General features: G+C 36.5%; 1 non-coding gene and 1 pseudogene across 1 annotated transcript; one reads left to right on the top strand and one right to left on the bottom strand.

Annotated features, from left to right (window-relative positions):
- Nucleotides 1-1,427: 1,427 nt before the first annotated feature.
- Nucleotides 1,428-1,535, bottom strand: LOC119056032 (U6 spliceosomal RNA). Its single transcript, XR_005083807.2, has one exon. It is a non-coding gene; the product is annotated as a U6 spliceosomal RNA (small nuclear RNA).
- A 19,602-nt stretch (nt 1,536-21,137) lies between these two features.
- On the top strand, nt 21,138-21,217 carry LOC119056031 (uncharacterized; annotated as a pseudogene).
- The last annotated feature ends 1,339 nt before the right edge of the window (nt 21,218-22,556 follow it).

The raw sequence follows: 22,556 nt of genomic DNA, 5'->3' as shown, positions 1-22,556 counted from the left end.
CTGTCCCCTTATCTCTTGCAGCTTCTAGGATTCTCTCCTTCATTTTAATCTTGGCTAATGTAATGATGATGTGCCATGGTGTGTTCCTTCTTGGGTCCAACTTCTTTGGCAGTCTCTGAGCTTCCTGGATTTCCTGGAAGTCTATTGCCTTTGCCAGATTGGGGAAATTCTCCTTTATTATTTGCTCAAATAAGTTTTTCACTCGTGGATTTTCCTCTTCCCCTTCTGGTACCCTTATAATTCGGATGTTGGAAGGTTTAAAGATGTCCTGGAGGTTCCTAAGCCTCTCCTCATTTTTTTGAATTCTTGTTTCTTCATCTTTTTCTGTTTGGTCATTTTTTTCCTTCTTCTGCTCTACTCCTTTGATTTGAGTCCCAGTTTTTTTTCCATTACTATTGGTTTCCTGTGTATTTCCATTCATTTCAATTAGTTTAGCCTTCATATGTTCCTCTAATTTGTGATTAAAATCAACCAGTTCTGTGAGCATCCTGATCACCAGTGTTTTGAACTGTACATCTGAAAGTTTGGCTATTTCTTCGTCACTTATAGTTATGGGCTCTGGGGCTCTGAGTTGTTCTTGAGCCATGTTTTGATCTGTTCATGCCTGTTAAGTCTGAGGAGCAGAGCCTTAGTTGTTCACCAGGGTGGGGCCATCCAGGTCACTGGTTTGTGACATTATATTTGGGGGCATGGTGAGAAAGGGGACACCCAGGTCGCTGGTTTGTGACACTTATGTAGAGGTGGGGTCAGAGAGGGACAATGGTGGTTCCCTCTGCTGATTCCTGCTGCTTGGGCCTGCTCAATCTGTCTCACTGCTAGCTCCTTCACTGTTTTATCTGCGTGTGAATATGTGACCTCAATCAGTCCTCAGTGGGTCCATCGCCTTGCACCCTCAGTGGGTCCAATGCCTTAGGCCCTAAGTGGGTCCGCCTGCTTCTCCACACCTGGGATCCGCCCACAGCTGCTGGCGGGCACACCTGGGTCACACACCCAGGTCAGTCCAGTGGATCTTTCCTGCCCGACCCCACTCTGCTGCTGGCTCTGCCCCTCTTACTGGTTTGGCTGAAGGGTTTGTTATTGTCAGACTTACATGTAAGTCAATTTTCTGTGGATTGGCTGTGTTTTTGTTGCTAAAATTTTGTTGTTTTTAAACTTAGTTGTGGGAGAATTTGCAATGCTTCCACCTACGCCTCCATCTTGGCAGAAGTCCTATTTTTATTTTTTAAAGATTTTATTTATTTATCTTTAGAGGGGAAGAGAAGGAAAGAGGGAGGGAAATATCAGTGTATGGTTGCCTCTCATGTGTCCCCTGCTTGGAGCTGGCCTGCAACCAAGGCATGTGCCCTGAATGGGAATGGAATTGAGGTTGTTTGGTTCACAGGCCCGTGCCCAATCCACTGAGCTACATCAGCCAGGGCTTTATTATTTTAAATATGGAGCACTTCATGAATTTACTTGTCATCCTCTCTCACAGGGGTCATGCTAATCTTCTCTGTATTGTTCCAATTTAGCATATGTGCTGCCAAAGCAAGTACTGTTTTTATTGCTCAAAGACATTTATATCCATTTTCTCCCATGACATGCCCTGCCCAACCATTTGCCACCTTCTACCCTTGAACCTACCGCCTTTGACATTGTCCATGTGTCCTTTATATGTGTGCCCTGATGGCTCTTCCCCTATTTTCCCCCATTATTCCTCCCCCCATCCTGGTTACTCTCAATTTGTTCTTTTTTTCATTGTCTCTTGTTCTATTTTGCTTGCTTGTTTGTTTTGCTGATTAGGTTCCACTTATAGGTGAGATCATATAGTATTTCTCTTTCACTGCCTGGCTTATTTCACTTAGCACAATGCTCTCCACTTCCATCCATGCTGTTTCAAAGGATAGAAGCTCCTTCTTTCTGCTGCTAGTATTCCGTTGTGTAAATGTACCATAGTTTTCAGGAAATTTTTAAATTCTACTTGGTAAGGAAATTCTGTCATTTTATGTATATAATTAAACTAAATTCTTATAGTAAAACTTTGCTAACATACAAGCACATTAATTTATAGATGTCACTTGGGAATTCTTAACTGAAATGTTTTTATTCCTGAAAAGATATTTAGGGAATACATTCCTGAGATCTAACTAGAGTATTCGTTCCGATGGCTAAAGGATAAATAGGACTGGGGAGGTTATTATATTTACCATATATTCAGGGAATATTTGCAGAGGAAATTCTATGAGTGAGGTACAGTTTCAACTATCACAGAAGCTTTTACTACCAAGTTAAGGTTTGACATCTATTGCAAAATTACTTCAGACAATGATAAAAGTAAGAGATGTTGTTATGCTTCCTGTTAAAGGTGAGATCATATGGTATTTGTCTTTCAACACCTGGCCTATTTCACTCATCTCACCTTTAACAGGAAGCTAAACAACAAAACAAACAAGCAAGCAAGCAGAATAAAAACCAAGTCACAGAAATAGAGAACAAGGGGACAGTGACCAGAGGGGAGAGGGAAGGGAATTTAAGGGGAAAAAGGGGGAGGGATTTGGAGGAACAATTAGGAAGGACACAGGGACGAGAACTAAGGGGGGTGGAAATGGGAGGGAGGTGGGCAGCATGGGGCAGGGGAGGCTGGGATGGGAAAAATAGGCAAAAAACTGTACTTGAAAAAAACTAAATAAAAAATTTTTAAAAAGATATGTTGTTATGATGTTTTTTTCTCCACATGTATCTAAAGAAGTGCTATTCATCTCAAGCCAGTCATATAATAGGCCATTGCTTTATTATAACGGTACAGCTACTGCTAAAAGTATATTTATAAAGGTTTCCTGATACTTTTAGATATTTTAGACTCACTTTACATATTCTCAGTTGTAATAAATCTTCATCCTGTGACAATATGTTTCATTGCTGGAGAAAATACAGAGTCATAGAACATAATATGGCAAAAGAAATGGATGATGAATTTGCAATATTTTCAGTTTTGGTGCAAAACATTTCAAAGAAGACATCTTATGATTCAGAGAATCATTGTGCTAAAGAATCCAAAATTCTTTCACAAGAAAGCTGATTGGACATTTAGCTTCATTAAACATTTTTTTATTAAAAATTTCTACTTCAGGCAGTAAGGAAAGATTTCTTGGATAATGCAAGAATGGGACACTCTAGACACAGCTGCGTTATTTTCATATCATTCAGAAAACATGATGTTACAAAATCTATTTTCTTCCAAACTTAGTTAATGTTTTCTAGGTTATCTTAAAATAAGTAAAATCCATATCAAATGTTGAATATTTGTTATTTCTTTGCATTCTTTTTAATATGTGTATTTTTCTCCACAGAAACTTTCATAATGATCCAGGCTTTTATTCATGGTGAGACTCAACTGTGTTTTTATCTGATTATAACTCCCTGGCCATCTTTTTCACAATTAGTTAATAGTGAAATAAGCTAAAATTTGACATCTTATTAGGACTGTATCCTCCAGTTTCTTTAAATCTGGTGATATTTAAATCCCATTATTTAGAGACTATATAATATACAAAAATAATTCTAAGGAATTAATCTCAAATGTAGACCATGTTTTATGCTCAAAGATATTCAACACTTTGTTTAAAATAAGGACCCTTTTGTTGTAATATTCAAACACTCAACTAAAATTAGATTTATAAATGAGGAGATTATTAGCTCATTGAGCAAGAGACATAAGGAAAAGAATAAACAAATGAGACTTCATCAAAATAAAAAGTGTCTGCTTGGATAAAGAAAACATCAGCAAAAAGAAAATAGAACCAACTGTATGGGAGAACATGTTTGCCAATGATACCTCGGACAAGGGTCTGACCTCCAAAATATATAAAGAATTCACATTACTCCACTCCAGGAAGACTAAAAACCCAGTTAAAAACTGGGCAAAGGACCTGAACAGACACTTCTCCAAAGAGGACATACAGAGGGCCCAGAGACCTAAGAAAAGATGCTCAGCATCACTATCCATCAGAGAGATGCAAATTAAAACCACAAGAGATAACACTTCACACTGGTCAGAATGGCCATCATAACCAAATTAACAAGTGCTCGTGAGGTTGTGGAAAGAAGGGAACCCTAGTACAATGTTGATGGAAATGCAGACTGATGCTGCCACTGTGAAATAAATATGGAATTTCCTCAAAAAACTAAAAATGGAACTGATTTTGATCCAACAATTCCATCACTAGTATTATACCCTAAGAATCCTGAAACACCAATTCAAAATAACCAATGTACCCCAATGTTCATAGCAGCAAAATTTACAACAGCCAAGTGGTGGAAGCAACCTAAGTGGCCATCAGTTGTAGGGAGCTGTTCTGTGTGGCAAGGGACTGTAACTCAGCCCCTACTCAGAAAGGCCAGTGGAGAACGAGTGAGGGGGCACACAAGGAGCCACTCCCAAAGATAGGTTTTCCTGTGGGAAATCAGGCCTGCATTGTACCTAGGCTGCTATGAGGCTTGCTTTTGCTAAAACTCCCTCACCCTGAATTGAGGTAGAAAGTGCTTACTGAAACTTCCTAAAACCTGAGCTAAACCTCCCAAGTATGAAATGTAACCAATCCAGCTACTTTTCTCTTTATATTTGCAAATATCCTTCTTCTTTGATGTAATTAGCAACATCATTTCCTTTGTTATCTGTAAAAGGTAACCACCTAATGTGAACCTGAGCATAGTAAAGGAAGACCATCCTCAATGTAATGCACTCAGAAAAACAATAAAAGCCTGTCTAGGTTGGGGTCGGGGCCCTCTCTTTCACTTAGAGAGTAGCTGTGCTGTCCCTTTTCTCCACATCTGTAATCTGTGTGTATTTGTTCATAGCTACCACAATACACAGATCCTGTGGGCCAGGATCCACATTAATCAGTAAATGAGTGGATCAAAAAATTGTGGTACGTTTACATAATGGAATACTACACAGTGGAAAGAAAGAAGGAGCTCCTACTCTTTGCAACAGTATAGGTGGATCTGGAGAGCATTATGCTAAGTGAAATAAGCCAGGCAGAGAAAGACAAATACCATATATCTCACCTTTAAGTGGATCCTAATCAACAAAACAAGCAAAGAAGCAAAATATAACCAGAAACATTGAAATTAAGAACTAACTGACAGTAACCAGAGGGGAGGTGGAGGATATAATGGAGGGATAAGAGGGAAAGGTTTTCAGGAACATGTATAAAGGACCCATGGACAAAGCCTAAGGGGGTTAGATGGAGGGTGTGAGGTGGGGATGGCTGGTGTGGGGAAAGATGGGGGTCGGAATAGGGACGACTATACTTGAACAACAACAAAAAAAAGAAAAAAAAAAGAATTGAGTAAGGAAACTGTAGCAATGTCAGGAAAACAACCTTGCCTCAGGAGCAACCGGACTAGAAATTCAAATGTTGTCTCTAATATGTGTTTTCCTCTGAATGTCTGTTTCATTGTTTTTCACTACAGATCAGCTCTTACCATATGACACTATTTGCAGCTGCCAACAACTTCTAAGTTTTTAACTTACACTTTTAGCAATATAAGAGACAATGTTTTCTTGGATTATAAATTCAAAATGTGTAGCAAAGGAAATGATTAAGCAAGGTTGAAGTCAGATGCTAAAAATACCTTTGGTAACAAGGTATCTGGAACATGGGTAGGATTAGTTCCTAGGAAAATAAGTGAGAAATACTGGGCAGGATAATAATAGTTAACTGCTAAAAGTGTAAGCATTGTAAGTAACACAGATGCCTCCAAATTCTTGATTTGCAAAATAGAAAGGATATGCATACTCAATGGAACACATGGCACCATTAAAAGTAATGGAAGAAAGTATATGGGGTAATAAATGGTGATAGAAAAAAATAAAATATAAATATAAAAAGTAATGATTAAAAATAATGTTACCAATATGGATAAACTCCATTTTTATAACTTAAAAGAACAAGAAGCAGGATGCAGAAAAGCATATAGAAGAGTATCTTAATTATATGGAATTCACAGGAAAATTTGCAAAACCATGTGAAATACTAATGTATTTACTTCGTATGTTTCTTGTTCCTTTATGCATATTTCTACTTTCCCTTTTTCTAACTTTCCTAGAGTTTATTCCATTTGTAAAACAAAAAAAAAGCCACTAAATAAATTTTCTTACACTTGACATTATCCATCCCTATAAGCCTTTTTAAAATAGTACATTCTCATTTTAAGATTTAACTTCACACATAATTTGATAACAATTGTTACTCAAAATAATGGTCATTCATTTTTAAAACTTGTCCTGGAGAGAGCAATGTGCATTTCTTGTTATCACAGCTGACAGCACAGCATGGAAAGAATGACTTAAAATATTACTGTTGCATGATGAAATCTGTCACCATAAGTACTTGAAATAAGTAAATACATTCTTCCTTTTTTCCAGAAGTACCAAATTAAACTAGGTATCAGTGAGTTATTCACTTTTGTGTCCTATCATTTTCTTTCAAATTTTTCTGTAAACAGTGGTATGTTCTTCATTTCTTTTATTTCTTTTTTAAATCTAATTGTCGTTCAAGTACAGTTTTCTGTCTTTTACTCCCATCACAGCCCACCTTCCCAGTGCTTTCCACCTCACTCCCATTTCCATCCCCCTTAGTTGTTGTCCATGCATCCTTTATACTAGTTCCTGTACATCCTTCCTCTTTTCCCCTGAAATTCCCTCCCCTCTCCCCTCTGGTCACTGTCCCTTTGTTGCCTATTTCAGTGTCTTTGTTTTTATTTTGCTTGCTTGTTTGTTTTGTTGTTTAGTTTCCTGTTAAAGGTGAGATCATATGGTATTTGTCTTTCAACACCTGGCTCATTTCACTCAGCATAATGCTTTCCAGTTCCATTCATGATGCTGCAAAGGGTAGGGGCTCCTTCTTTCTGCTGCATAAATTCCATTGTGTATATGTACCATAGTTTTTGTATCCATTCATTTACTGATGTAAACCTAGGTTGCTTCCAACACTTGGCTATTGTAAATTGTGCTGCTATGAACATTGGGATGCATAGGTTCTTTTGGATTGCTGTTTTAGGGTTCTTAGGATATCGTCCTAGCAGTAGAATTGCTGGGTCAAAAGGCAGGTCGATTTTTATTTTTCTGAGAAAATTCCATACTGTTTTCCATAGTGGTTGTACCAGTTTGCAATTACACCAACAATGGATTAGGGTACCTTTTTCTCCATAATCTATAAAACACTTGTTGTTTGTTGCTTTGTTTATGATGGCCATCCTGACTGGTGTAAAGTTGCATCTCACTGTGGTTTTAATTTGCATCTCTCTGATAGCTAGCCATACTGAGCATCTTTTTATGTGTCTCTGGGTCTTCTCTATGTCCTCCTTGGAGAAATGTCTGTTTAAGTCCTTTGCCCACTTTTAATTGGGTTGCTTGTCTTTTTAGAGTGGAGTAGTGGAAGTTCTTTGTATATTTTGGAGATTAAATCTTTGTCTGAGGTATCTTTGGCAAATGTTTTCTCATATAGTTGGTTCTCTTTTTCTTTTAATACTGTTTTCTTTAGCTGTGCAAAATCTTTTAATTTTGATGAAATCCCATTTGTTTATTCTTTCCTTTATGTCGCTTGCTCTAGGGGACATATCAGTAAAAATGTTGCTGCGTGAAATATCTGAGATATTTCACGCAGCAACATTTGATCAGGAACAAGACAAGGTTGTCCACCTTCACCACTTCTGTTCAATATAGTATTGGAAGTTTTAGCCAAAGCAATCGGACAGGAAAAGGAAATAAAAGGCATCCAAATCAGAAAAAAGGAAACGAAATTGTCACTGTTTGAAGATGACATGAGAGCGTACATGGAAAATCCTATAGACTCTAACCCAAAACTGCTCAACCTAATAAATGAATTTGGCAAAACAGCAAGATTCAAAGTCCATATCCAGAAATCAAAGGCATTTTTGTATACCAACAATGAAACAGCAGAAGAAGAAATCAGAAAAAAATCCCATTCGATATAGCAAAAAGAAAAATAAAATATCTGGGAATAAACCTAACCAAGGAGGTAAAAGACCTGTATACAGAAAACTACACAACACTGAAGAAACAAATCAAGGAAGACACAAACAAATAGAAACATATACCATGTTCATGGATCAGAAGAATTAACATCATCAAAATGTCCATACTACCCAAAGCAATTTACAGATCCAATGCAATACCTATTAAATGACCAATGACATACTTCATAGACATAGAACAAACACTTCAAAAATTTATATGGAAGCATAAATGACCCTGAATAGCAGCTGCGATTTTAGGAAGAACAAAGTAGGAGGGATCACAATACCTGATATCAAACTGTATTACACTGTAATCAAAACAGCCTGGTACTGGCATAAAAACAGGTATATAGACCAATGGAACAGAACAGAGGGCCCAGAAATAAACCCGAGTCTCTATGGGCAATTAGTATTTGACAAAGGGGGCAGCAACATAAAATGGAGTAAAAATAGCCTCTTCAACAAATGGTGTTGGGAGAACTGGACAGCTACATGCAAAAAAAAAATGAAACTTGAGCACCAACTTACACCATACACCAGAATAAATTCAAAGTGGATAAAAGACTTAAATATAAGCTGCGACACCATTAAAGTTTTGGAGGAGAACATTGGTAAATAGTGGTATGTTCTGATATATATTTTATGCTGCTTGTATTGAACTACTTTAATAATCAGATTTACTAATAATAAAAACCATGTTTGTAAAATGACAACTGCATGATAAGAAGGGTAAAGGAATAAATGAATAAGACATAGGCTTTTCAGCTTAAAATATGGTTTATAACAGGATTCTGTTAAATTATCATATTCTCTAATATATTTGAAAATTATTTGACTTAGGAAAAATGCACATTTCTTAAGCATATCAATTTTACAGAATGAGGTCCACCAGTGTACAGTAAGAAAAGTATCAAGAATTAGTGTTATTGGCCTATAAATTAGAAGTTACAATAGGCATACTATGTTGTAAATTAGATCACATTTATGGAAGTAAGGAAATGAGAAAAGAGGTTGATTAGAAACATGTTCAGTTCCAAAGTAGACTGACTTCTAATTAATTTTCAGGAGTTGTATAAAATAAAATTTACTATACTGATTTTATAGCTCAAAAACCAGAAATTCAGAAAAGGTAAGTAATTTTCTTGAGTTCAAGAAGGTATAAAATGACAGATCTGGGATTCAAACTTAGAAATAATTAATTCAATGCCCATAAGATTCTCACTATATCAATTGTTTACATGCACAAACCAAAGCTAAGATGTAGGCAACATTGACTAAAAATTAATAATGATAACACAATGTTATATTTATAACTTGATTTACAGTTTCACAGAGCTTAAGAATCCATAATTTCACATGGGTTTCATTTTCTTAGGTATGGTGAACACAGAGTCCTCATCCTATCTTAAAAATATGCAATCCAAAGGAGACTTTTATTTTCCTATTCTATTAACCCTGGCCTATGCAAAGCTATTCCCTACTCAGTAATAACACTACCCATTACCATAATGCCTAAGCCAAAATCATATGTGTAGTTTTGATTATGAAAATTCCTTCACCCATATAACTCCTAAAAACTTGTAAATCTCTGTTGAATCTTTTCTTTTATTACCATGTCCACAGCTACTACATTAGTACAGGGCACAAATAATCATCACAAAGCATAGAGAGTTTTTTTTTTTTTTTAGTTTCCACTATTTATTTTTTTTCATTTTTTATTGTTGTTGAGTAATAGCTGTCCCACTTTTTTTTGCTCATTATACTCCCCTGCTCCATTGCCCAACTCCCACGGTAAATCCCCCCATTGCCTGTGCCCATGAGTCATCTATTCATATTACTTGACAACCATTCCCTTTATTTCCCTCATTACTCCCCTCTCTCCTCCCCTCTGGTTACTATGAGTTTGTTCTTTATTTCCATGTCTTTCGTTCTGTTTTGCTCATTTGCTTGTTTTGTTGATTAGGTTCCACTTATATGTGAGATCACATGGTATTTGTTTTTCACTGTTGGCTTATTTCACTTAGCGTAATAGTCTCCAGTTCCATCCACACTGTCACAAAGGGTAGGAGTTCTTTCTTTTTGCTGTGTAGTATTGCATTGTGTAGATGTACCATAGTTTTTTGATCTACTCATTATATATTATTACACACAAACACAAAAGATAAATATGTAAGGTGATGGTTGTGTTTATTTATTAGGTGGAAAGAATCTTTTCACAATGTATATGTACATTAAATCACTAAGATATATACTTTAAATATCTTACAATTTATTTAACAATTATATGTCAATAAAGCTGAAAACATTATGGTATATGTAAAACAAATAGGCAAGAATTCCCATTTTCAGAGGCACTATCAAGAAATTTATAGCTGGAGGATATGTGAGTCTGTTGGTTAGAGCATCATTCCATACACCAAAAGTTTAGGGGTTTAATTCCTGATCAGGGCATATACCTAAGCTGGGGGTTCTATCAGTCAGGGTGTTTATGGGAGGCAACTAATTGATGTTTATTTATCACATCAATGTTTCTGCCTCCCTTTCTTTCTTTCCCTTTCTCTCCCTCTCCCTAAAATCTATAAATGTTTTTAAAATTTTAAGAAATTTACAAATATTAAGATATGGGTTGAGGTAATAATCTCCTATGCAAAAAATTTACTTAATCAATTTCTTAAAAGAAAGTGATTTGTAGATAAGTAATATATTCAAAATACTTGGGAGGTGAGGAAAAATATGCTTTTAAAAGCCAGTGTGTGTATTTGTATAGATGATAAATGATGATTGATAGATGATAGATAGGAGAGAGAAAAAATATATATACATATACATAAATAGATGATACATACATACATAGATTATAGATAGACACACAAAAAACATACAAATGAATACCAGGAAGACAAACAATCCAATTTAGAAATAGGCAAAGAGACAGAAAACTGTACTTGGACAATAATTAAATAAATGAAAAAAATGAAAAATAAAAATAGGCAAAGACTTAAACAGACACTTATTCAAAGAGGACATACAGATAGCCAATAGATATATGAAAAAATGCTCAAGGTCACTGATCATCAGAGAGATACTAATTAAAATCACAATGAGATACCACTTCACAACTGTCAGAATGATAATCACCACTAAATAAACAAACAACAAATGCTGGTGAGGATGTGGAGAAAATGGAACTTAGTGTACTGTTGGGGGAAATGCAGACTGGTATAGCCACTGTAGGAAACAGTATGGAGTTTTCTAAAAAAATTAAAAATGGAACTTCCTTTTGACTCAGTGATTCCACTTCTGGGGATATATCCTAAGAATCTTGAACCACCAATATGAAAGAATATATGCACCCTCTACATCCATAACAGTATTATCTACAATAACTAAGATCCAGAAACTGCCCAAGTACCCACTTGTAGATGAGTGGATATAAAAAAAAACAAACGTGTGGTACATTTAGCCATGGCTGATGTGGCTCAGTGGATTGAGTGCTGGCCTGAGAACCAAAGGGTTGCTGGTTTGTTTCCCAGTCAGGGCATGTGCCTGGGTTGTGGGCCAGGTCCCCAGTGGGGGGCATGTGAGAGGCAACTACACATTGATGCTTCCCTCTCTTTCTCCCTCTCTTCCCCTTTCTCTAAAAAATAAAAACTGGATACATTTAAACAATGGAATTCTACAAGGCTGTAAATGAAAGGAACTCTTACCTTTTATGACAGCATGAATGGACCTGGAGACTATTATGTTAAGTGAGATAAGCCAGCCTATGAATGACAAATACCATATGATCTTATTTATATGTGGAATCTAATGAACAAAATAAACTGATGAACAAAAGAGAAACAGGCATGGATGCATGGAACATATTGATAGCTGTCAGAGGGCAGAGGGGACTAAATGAGAGAAGGTAAAGGGATTAGTCAAAGAAGATATATGCATAACATAGACAACAGTGTGGTGATGGCCAGAGGGAAGGGGTGATGAAGGCAGGGTGAGGTGGGCAAAGGGGGAGGAATGGGAACATCTGTAATAGTGTCAGCAATAGAGAGTAAAGAAAAAGAAAGAAATCTTACCATTTGCAACAATATGGGTGGACTTTGAAGGTATATGATAAATAAAGTCAGAAAGAGAAAGATAAATACTATATTATCTCACTAATATGTCAATTCTAAAAAACAATCAGTCAAACTCATAAATATAGAGAATAGATTGGTATGATAAAGGGGGTCAAAAAAAGTAAAATTCCAGTTATAAAATACTTAAGTCATGGGCATTAATGTACTATACAGCACAGTGAGTATAATGTATTGCATATTTCAAAGTTGCTAAGAGAGTAAATCTTAAATATTCTTTTTAAAAAGATTTTATTTATTTATCTTTAGAGGGGAAGGGGAGAGGGAGAGAAATATCAATGTATGGTTGCCTCTTGTGTGTCCCCTGCTAGGAACTGGCCTGTGACCTATGTATGTGCCCTGACTGGGAATCGAACCATGGTTGTTTGGTTCTTAGTTAAATATTCTGATCAAAAGAAAAAAAAAATATATATATATATATATATATATATATATATATATATATGAAATTGCAGTGATGGATGTTATCTAAACTTACTTTGGTGATCATTTGTCAATGTATACAATTATCAGCCCCAAGACCCAATCAACAAAACAAACAAGCAAGCAAAGTATAGCCAAAGACATTGAAATTGAGAACAGGCTGACAGTGATCAGAAAGGAGAGGGGAGGAGATAATGGGGGAAAAGGGTGAAAGGTTTACAAGAACAAGTATAAAGGACATAAGTACAACAAAAAGGGGGTGGAAATGGGGGAGGGAGGCAGGGAGGGCTGGGATGGTGGGGAGGGCTTGGGGGAAAGGCAGAAAACTGTACTTGAACAACAATAATATATATATATATATTATATATATATATAGTTATATGTCAATTACACTTCCAAAAAGTAAATGTGTCCTATATTATCACAACAAAAAATAGTATAAAAACTATTCCGTATTTTAACTAATTTACTAGTTCAAGCTACTTTCTTTTCCACCAAATTACCCTGCTGTTTGTGAAAAACAAATATTTATAATGCTTGTCTGTAAACTGAGAGTAACAAAAGCAAACCATCCATTTGCATGGTATAGAATCCCATCATATTCCATGACTGGATTTAAGGAAAGGCTAAGTAAGTGAGGACTCCATTGATTAACTTAAATACTAAACTTCCATCCTGATCAAGGTAATAAGGAAATTCAAAGTGATGGTGCTCCACTAATCTCCAGAAATAAATAAAACGGTTTGGTGACCCCACAAATTATAAAAAGTAAAATTTAGAATTTGGCATTACTTCAATAAAAACCCTTAAAATTCAAATTTTATCTGAAACATTCAGGAAACATAATTTGACTCTTCCTTTCAAGTCAATATTACAAGTTTGCATATTTAAAGATGATCAGAAAATCTGGTTCATTCAGTTCAAAATATAAGAAACTTAGTAAAGATTATGGGATAAACAAAACAATTTCACTTAATACTTCAAATACCAGAGAATACACTCCCACTATCTTAAACCATTTTGCCTGCCCCCTCCAACTGATCACAAAAAAAGTGTCAGTGGGAGCTGTGAACACCAGGATATCTGTTGGAAGAGGAAACTCACCGACAAAGGAACCACCAACAGATCACAATGGAAGAAGGTGAAGGAGAGAGTGGAAGCCACACTAACCTCCACCCAGGATCAATCTGGAAATACAACTAAATGGTGGAGAAATTACCCAGAACAAATATCTGAACAAGAGCAAGAAAGAAGCCTCAAAACTTCATACAAAACTACACTAACTTTAAAAAAAAAAAGAAGAAGAATCAGTTTCAATACAACCTGTCCACACCCACACAACAGAATATAAGACATGGTGGACAGAGTGACTCTCAGTTAACCAGCTGGAGGGAAGGACCCACCAAAGAAAGACCCAACAACAATCAAAACCCAAAGACATACGCAGAGCCAACATAAATGACAGCCCAAGATCAATGAGATCAGTACATCAAGGAGACTGCACCAATGAATGTCACATGTCTTCTACCATAGAAGTTCACACCAAAAACCCAGGGATTCAGAATAGATCGATTTCAGAAGCAGAGGCTAACAAGAAGAGTCTTACAAACAATAGGAAGACAGAGAAACAATCCACAAATGAAAAGAAAGGAGGAAGCCTCAGAAAGAATGTTAATGAAATAGAGGCAAGTCAACTATCAGATACTGGGTTCAAAGCGGTGGTTATCAGGAAGCTCAATGAGCTCACAGAGAATTACCAGAAACTATAGGGAAACTACAATGAACTCATTGCAAACTATATCAACATAAAAAAGGAAATAGAAACTATCACCAAGGGCCAAGAAAAAATGAAGAATACAATTTCTGAATTGAAGAACACAGCACAAGGAATCAAAAGCAGGATAGATAAAGCAGAGGACTAGATCAGGACGCTGAAGGACAAAGTAGAAAAAACACCCACAAACAGCAAGAAAAGGAAAAGAGGCTCAGAAAGAATGAATAAGAATTAAGGGAAATGAAGGACAACATAGAAGGTAATAATATTCATAAAACAGGGATACCATAAGAAGGAGAGCAATGACAGAAAACCTGTATGAAAAAGTAATGATGGAAAACTTACCTAATTTGATCAAAGAAAAAATCACACAAATCGAGGAAATACAGAGGCCCAATCAAGAAAAATAACTAAATAAAATTAAAAAAAAAGAGGAACCCAAAGAGGCATACTCCAAGACATATCATAATAAAAATGATGAAATTAAAAATGAAGAGAATATCTTAAAAGCAGCAAGGGAAAAACTGGAAGTTACATACAAGGGAGCCCCAATAAGGTTAGCTGCTGACTTCTCCATGGAAGCGCTCCATGCAAGAACAGAATAGCAAGAAATATTCTAAGAAATGAGGACCAGAGGCCTACGACCAAGACTACATTAGCGAGCAAGGCTCTCAATTAAATTGGAAGACCAAATAAGGAGGTTCCCAAACAAAAGAAGCCTCAAAAAATACACCTCATTCAAACCAGCTCTGCAAGAGATGCTAAAGGGTCTGCTTTAAGAAGATGAAGACAAAGAGTGAGACAGAGAGGAACACAGGTACAGAAAAATGGCAATAAATAAGTGCCATTCGATAAGTGCCATTCAATGAAAACGGCCTATCAATAATAACCTTAAATGTAAATGTATTAAATGCCCCATTCAAAAGACATAGAATAGCTGAATGGATAAAAAGTCATGACCCATACATATGTTGCCTACAGGCGACCCACCTCAGAACAAAATACCTACACAGACTAAAAGTGAAGGGCTGAAAATAATTATTCCAAGCAAACGGACAGGAAAAAAAAGCTGGGGTAGCAATTCTCATATCGGACAAAATTGACTTCAAAAAAAGGGCCATAGAGACCCTGAAGGTCACTTCATGATACTCTTGGGAAGAATCCATCAAGAAGACATAAACATTGTAAATATATATGCTCCCAACATAGGAGCACCCAAATACATAAAGAAAGTCTTGGAGGACTTCAAGAAAGATATTGACAGTAACACAATTATAGTAGGGTATTTTAACACCCTGCTGTCAAAAATGGACAGATCTTCCAAACAAAATATCAACGAAGATATTGTGGCATTAAAAAATGCCCTACATCAAATGCACTTAACTGATATATATATATAAAGCCTTTCTCCCAAAGAAGCAAAATGCACATTCTTTTCAAGTGCACATGGAACAACTTCAAAGATACATCATATGATAAGACACAAAACAAGCCTCAACAAATTCAAGAAAATTGGAATCATATCATGCATTCTCTCTGACCACAAGGGACTGAAATTAGAAACCAACCTCAAGGAAAAAAAACACTCAAAATCATGGATATTGAATAACATGCTATTAAACAATGAATGAGTCAAGAATGAGATTAGGGAAGAACTCAAAAAGTTTCTGGAAACAAGTGAAAATGAACTCACGACAACCCAAAACCTATGGGACACAGCAAAGGCATTCCTGAGAGGGAAGTTCATAGCAATCCAGGCCTATCTAAAAAAGATAGAAACATTTCAAACAAACAACCTAACCCTACATCTATAAGAACTAGAGGAAGAACAACAAAAATTTCAATACCCAGTTGACATCAATGAATAGATTTTCCAGGGATTAAAATAAACAAGAAGACAGAGTCTTTAAATGACACACTAGATCAAATGGATTTCATTGATATATTCAGAGTATTTCACCCCAAAGCAGAAGAATGTACATATTTCTCAAGTGCACATGAAACATTTTCTAGGACAGACCACATGTTAGGTCACAAAATAAGTCTCAATAAATTATGAATATTGAAATCATATCAAGCATTTCTCTGACCACAATGCTATAAAACTAGAAATCACTAATAAGAATAATGAAAATCACATGAAGATACAGAAGCTAAATAACATGTTATTAAACAATGAATGGGCCAACAAGATGAAGGAAGAAATCAAAAGATACCTTGTAACAAATGAAAAAGAGGACACAACAATCCAATATCTGTGGGACACTGGGAAACTAATCCCATGAGGGGAAATTCATAGCATTGCAGGCCTATTTAAAAAAAAAAAAAGAGCCCTGGCTGGTGTAGCTCAGTGGATTGAGCATGGGCCTTCGAACCAGACAATCGAGGTTCGATTCCCAGTCAGGGCACATGCCAGGGTTGCAGGCCGGTTCCCTGCTGGCCAGTTCCCAGCAGGGGACGCACGAAAGGCAACCATACATTGATGTTTCTCTCCCTCTTTCCTTCCCTTCTCCTCTAAAGATAAATAAATAAAATCTTTAAAAAAATAAAAGAAAAAAAGAAAAAGAAAATCCTCAAATAAACAATCTAACTTCACACTAAAAGGAACTTGAAAAAGGAGAATTAAAAAAGCTCAGAGTAAAAGGAAGGAAACACTAAATATCAGAGCAGAAATACATGAAATAGAATCTTAAAAAAATGATACAAAAGATCAATGAATCCAAGAGCTGGTTCTTTGAAGAGATAAATAAGATTGACAAACCTTTATCCACACCCATCAAGAAAAAAAAAAGAGATTAAGTACCTCAATAAATAAAATCAGAAATGAAACAGGAGAAATAACAACTGACATCAAAGAAATACAAAGGACTGTAAGAAAATATTATGAACAACTATATTCCAACAAACTAGACAGCTTGGACAAAGTGGATAAATTCCTAGAAACATACCAAAACAAAATCAGGAAGAATCAGAGAATCTTAATAGACATATGATACATAGTGAAATTGAAGAAATAATCAAAAAATTTCAAACAAACAAAAACTCTGGACCAGATGGTTTCACATGTGAACTTCACCAAACACTCTAAGAACTAACACCTCTGCTTCTCAACTATTTAATAAAATTCAAAAGGAGGGAAGGCTTTCAAACTCTATGAGGCCATCAACATTGTAATTCCAAAGCCAAATAAAAACACTATAAAAAAGAAAATTATAGGCCAATAGCCCTGATGAACATAGATGCTAAAATCCTCAAAAAAATATTAGCAAACTGAATACAGCAATGCATCAAAAAACATCATTCATTATGATTAAGTGGGATTTATTCCAGGAATGCAAGGTTGGTACAACATTCATAAATCAAAAATGTGATTCACAACCTAAATGAAATGAAGGGTAAATACCACATCATCATATCAATAAATGCAGAAAAAGCATTTGATAAAATCCAGCACACATGATAAAAACTCTCACCAAAGTAGGAATAGAAGGAACACACATAACATAATAAAAGCTATATTTGACAAACCCACTGCTAGCATCATACTCTATGGGAAAAAAACTACAAGTATTGCCCTTAAGATCAAGAAAAAGACAGGGATATATCCACTTTCAGATTTCTTTTTCAACATAGTACTAGAAGTCCTAGCCACAACATTCAGAGAAGAAGAAATAAAAGGCATCCGAATTGGAAAGGAAAAAGTAAAACTGTTTTTATTTGCAGATGACATGATACTGTACACAGTAACCCCCAAAGATTTCACCAATAAACTACTAGACCTGATAAATAAATTCAGCAAATTAGCAGGATACTAAATTAATATTGAGCAATAAGTCGCATTTTCATATGCCAATAATGAACTAAGAGGAAGGAAAATTAAGAAAACAATTCCATTCACAACTGCATCAAAAATAACAAATACCTAGGAATAAACCTAACCAATGATGTAAAAGACCTGTACTTAGAAAATTAGAAGACACAGAAGAAAGAATTTGTACAAATACGTACATACTGGAGACTTCCACCAAGATGGAGGCATAGGTGGACACACTGTGCCTTCTCGCACAACCAAGTTTAAAAACAACAAAGTTTAAGCAATAAAAATGCAGCCAAACCACAGAAAATTGAACTATATGGAAGTCTGACCACAACGAACACTTCAGCCAAAGCAGTAAGAGGAGCAGAGCCAGCAGCAGAATGGGGTCTGGAAGGAAAGATCCACCAGAGCAACCCCGGAGCATGACCCAGGCACCCTGGCAGTTATGGGTGGATCCCAGGTGTGGAGTATCGGGCGGACCCACTGAGAGCACAAGGCAGCAGACACACTGAGGGCTGACCATGGTCACACATTCACATGGAGATAACCTGGTGAAGGAGCAAGCAGTGAGACAGACCACATAAGCCCCAGCAGCGGGAAGCAGCAGAGGAAACTGCCATTGTACCTCTCTGACCCTGCCCCCACATACAGCATCACAAACAAGTGACCTGGGTGGTCCCATCCTGGTGAACACCAAAGGCTCCCCTCCTCATACTTAACAGGCATGAACAGATCAAAACATGGCTCAAGAACAACTCAGAGCCCTAGAGCCAATAAATCTAAGTGACAAAGAAAATGCCAAACTTTCAGATGCACAGTTCAAAGCACTGGTGATCAGGATGCTCACAGAACTGGTTGATTTTAATCACAAATTAGAGGAACATATGAAGGCTAAACTAAGTTAAATGAAGGGAACTGCACAGGGAACCAATAGTAATGGAAAGGAAACTGGGACTCAAATCAAGGGAGTGGACCAGAAGGAAGAAAAAAAATGACCAAACAGAAAAGGATGAAGAAACAAGAATTCAAAAAAAAATGAGGAGAGGCTTAGGAACCTCCAGGACACCTTTAAATGCTCCAACACCCCAATTATAGGGGTACCAGAAGGGGAAGAGAAGGAGCAAGTGGAAAACTTATTTGAACTAATAATAAAAGAGAACTTTCCCAATCTGGCATAGGCAATAGACTTCCAGGAAATCCAGGAAGCTCAGAGAATCAATCCCAAAGAAGTTGGACCCAAGAAGAAACACACCAAGTAACATCATCATTATATTAGCCAAGATTAAAATGAAGGAGAGAATCCTAGAAGCAGCAAGAGATAAAGGGACAGTCATCTACAAAGGAGTTCCCATCAGACTGTCAGCAGATTTCTCAAAAGACACCTTACAGGCAAGAAGGGGCTGGAAAGAAGTATTCCAAGTCATGAAAGACAAGGACCTACAACCAAGATTGATCTATCTAGCAAAGCTTTCATTTAGAATGGAAGGGCAGATAAAGCGCTTCTCAGATAAGATCAAATTCAAGAAGTTCATCATCACCAAGTCCTTATTATATGAAATGTTAAAGGGACTTACCTAAAAAAGAAGATAAAACATATGAACAGTGAAAAAACAGCAAACTCACAGTTATTAAGAACTACACCTAAAACAAAGGCAAACTAAGAGGACAGCTAGATCAGAAGAAGAACCATAGAAATGAAGATCACATCGAGGGTTATCAACAGGGGAGTGGGAGAAGGAGAAGGGGGGAGAAGGTACAGAAAATAAGTAGCATAGAGGGTAGGTAGAAAATAGGTAGGGGGAGGGCAAGAATAGTATGGGAAATATAGAATCTAAAGAACTTAGGACATGTGGTCATAAACTAAAGGGGGGAATGTGGGTGGGAGGGGGTGTGCAGGGTGGAGGGGAATGAAGGGGGGGATAGAACAACTGTAATGGCATAATCAATAAAATATATTTAAAAAATACATATCGTGTTCATGAACAAGATGAATTAAAATCACTGACCTGACCATATTACCCAAAGCAATCTATAGATTTAACACAATTCTTATCAAGATTCAAAGTGGTATTTCACAGAACTATGACAAATATATCAAAAATTTATATGGAATCACAAAAAGCCCTGCACGGCAACAGCAATTCGAGAAAGAACAAATCTGGAGGGATCATGCTATCAAATATCAAACTATGCTATAAGGCCATAGTAATCAAAATAGCCTGGTACTGGCATAAAAACACACACATAGATCAATGGAACAGAATACAGAGCCCAGAAACAAACCCACACCTTTACAGTCAATTAATATTCAACTGAGGAAGCAAGCATATACAATGGGCTGAAGATAGTTTATTCGATAAAAGGTGTTGTGACAATTGGACAGATATGTGCAGAAAAAAATGAAACTAGACCATCCCCATACTCCAAACACAAGAGAAAGTTCAAAGTGGATCAGAGATTTAAATGTTTCATCCCAAATAATAATAAAAAAAAAACCTGTACTTGCTTTGGGCTGTTTTTGTTGTTGTTCCTTGAGTTAAAGCATTATGCTGGGTGAAATAGGCCAGGCATTGAAGGACAAATACCATATGATCTCACCTTTGACAGGAAGCTAAAGAATAAAACAAACAAGCAAACAGAATAAAAACAAAGACACTGAAATAGAGAACAAGTGGGCAGTGACCAGAGGGTAGAGGGAAGGGAATTTAAGGGGAAAAGGGGGGAGGGATTTTGAGGAACAAGTATCATGACACAGGGATGAGGACTGGGGGCGGGGAAATGGGAGGGAGGGGGGAGACGGGGCAGGGGGAATGGGATGGGAGAAATAGATAAAAAAATGTAAAAAAATAACTAAATAAAATTTATTAAAAGAAAAAAAACTGAAAAGAAAAAAAAACTGTAGAAGAAAATATAGGCAGCAAATCTCAGACATTACTGATAGCAATTTTTTGTCTAACATATCTCTCTGAGCTTTGCCCAGTGGCAGTATCGTAACCAATGAGGATTATCCAAGGTGCAATTGTTGCTAATTGAAAAATATATCTCTCTGGTAAGGATGAAAAAGAAAAAATAAACAAATAGGATTATATCAAACTAAAAAGGATTTGCACAGCAAAGGAAATCATCAACAAAATAAAAAAGACAATGCATACAATAGGAGATATATTTGCTGATACATCTAGTAAAGGGTTAATATCCAAAATTTATAAAGTACTTACAAAACTCAACACCAAAAAAACCCAAACAACCCAATTAAAAATGGGCAAAGGAACTGAATAGACACTTCAACAGAGGACATACAGATGGCCCATAGACTTATGAATAGATGCTCAACATCACTCGTCATCAGAGAGATGCAAATTAAAACCACAATGAGATACCATGTCCAGCCTATCAGAATGGCTATCATCAATAAATCAACAAACAACAAGTGCTGACAAGGATGTGGAGAAAGCAGAACTCTTGCACCGTTGCTGGCAATGCACGTTGATGAAACCACTCTGGAAAGCTGTATGGAGATAACTCAAAAAAAGTAAAAATGTATCTGTCTTTTGACCCAGTGATCCCACTTCTGAGAATGTATTGGAAGGGGCCCAAAAAATTAATTCAAAAGAACGTAAGCACTCCTTTGTTAATTTAAGCATTATTTACAAAAGCCAAGGTATGGAAGCAGCCCAAGTGTCCATCAATAGATGCATTGCTAAAACAACTATGGAACATTTACACAATGGAATACTACTCGGCTGTAAGAAGAAAATTTTACCACTTGCAACGGTATGGATGGACCTACAGAACATTATGCTAAGTGAAGTAAGCTACTCAGAGAAAGATAAATACCATATAATCTCACTCATATGTGGAATCTAATAAACAAACTGAACTAACGAGCAAAACAGAGACCCATAGACAGAGAGCAGATAACAGCTGGGTGTGGGGAGGTTATGAGGTGGAGGGATTGAGAACAAAGGAGAAAGGCCTCATGGACATGGACAACAGAATGGTGATTGCTGGGGGGAGGGGAGTATAAGTGGACTAAGCTAAACAACAAAACAAACAAGCAAGCAAGCAATATAAAAATAAAGACACTAAAATAGAGAACGGGGGGGACCAGAGGGGAAAGGGAAGGGAATTTCAGGGGGAAAAGGGGAAGGATTTACAGGAACTAGTATAAAGGATACATGGACAACAACTAAGGGTGGTGAAAATGGGAGGGAGGTGGGGAGCACTGGGGGGGTGGGCTGGGATGGGAGTAAAACTGTACTTGAACAATAATTAAATAACAAAAATTTTAAAAAATACAATGGAAAATATAATAAAGATTAAAGGTGAAAAAATGAAATTGATGAACCTACATTGACACGTCATAATCATCCAAAGTTACAGTTTA

Source organism: Artibeus jamaicensis, unplaced genomic scaffold (assembly GCF_021234435.1).
Source record: "Artibeus jamaicensis isolate MK-2021 breed Jamaican fruit bat unplaced genomic scaffold, CSHL_Jam_final contig_240, whole genome shotgun sequence".
NCBI classification, from domain to species: domain Eukaryota; kingdom Metazoa; phylum Chordata; class Mammalia; order Chiroptera; family Phyllostomidae; genus Artibeus; species Artibeus jamaicensis.
The sequence above is the reverse complement of the archived record's forward strand: the minus strand, read 5'-3'. Positions and strand labels throughout refer to the sequence as shown.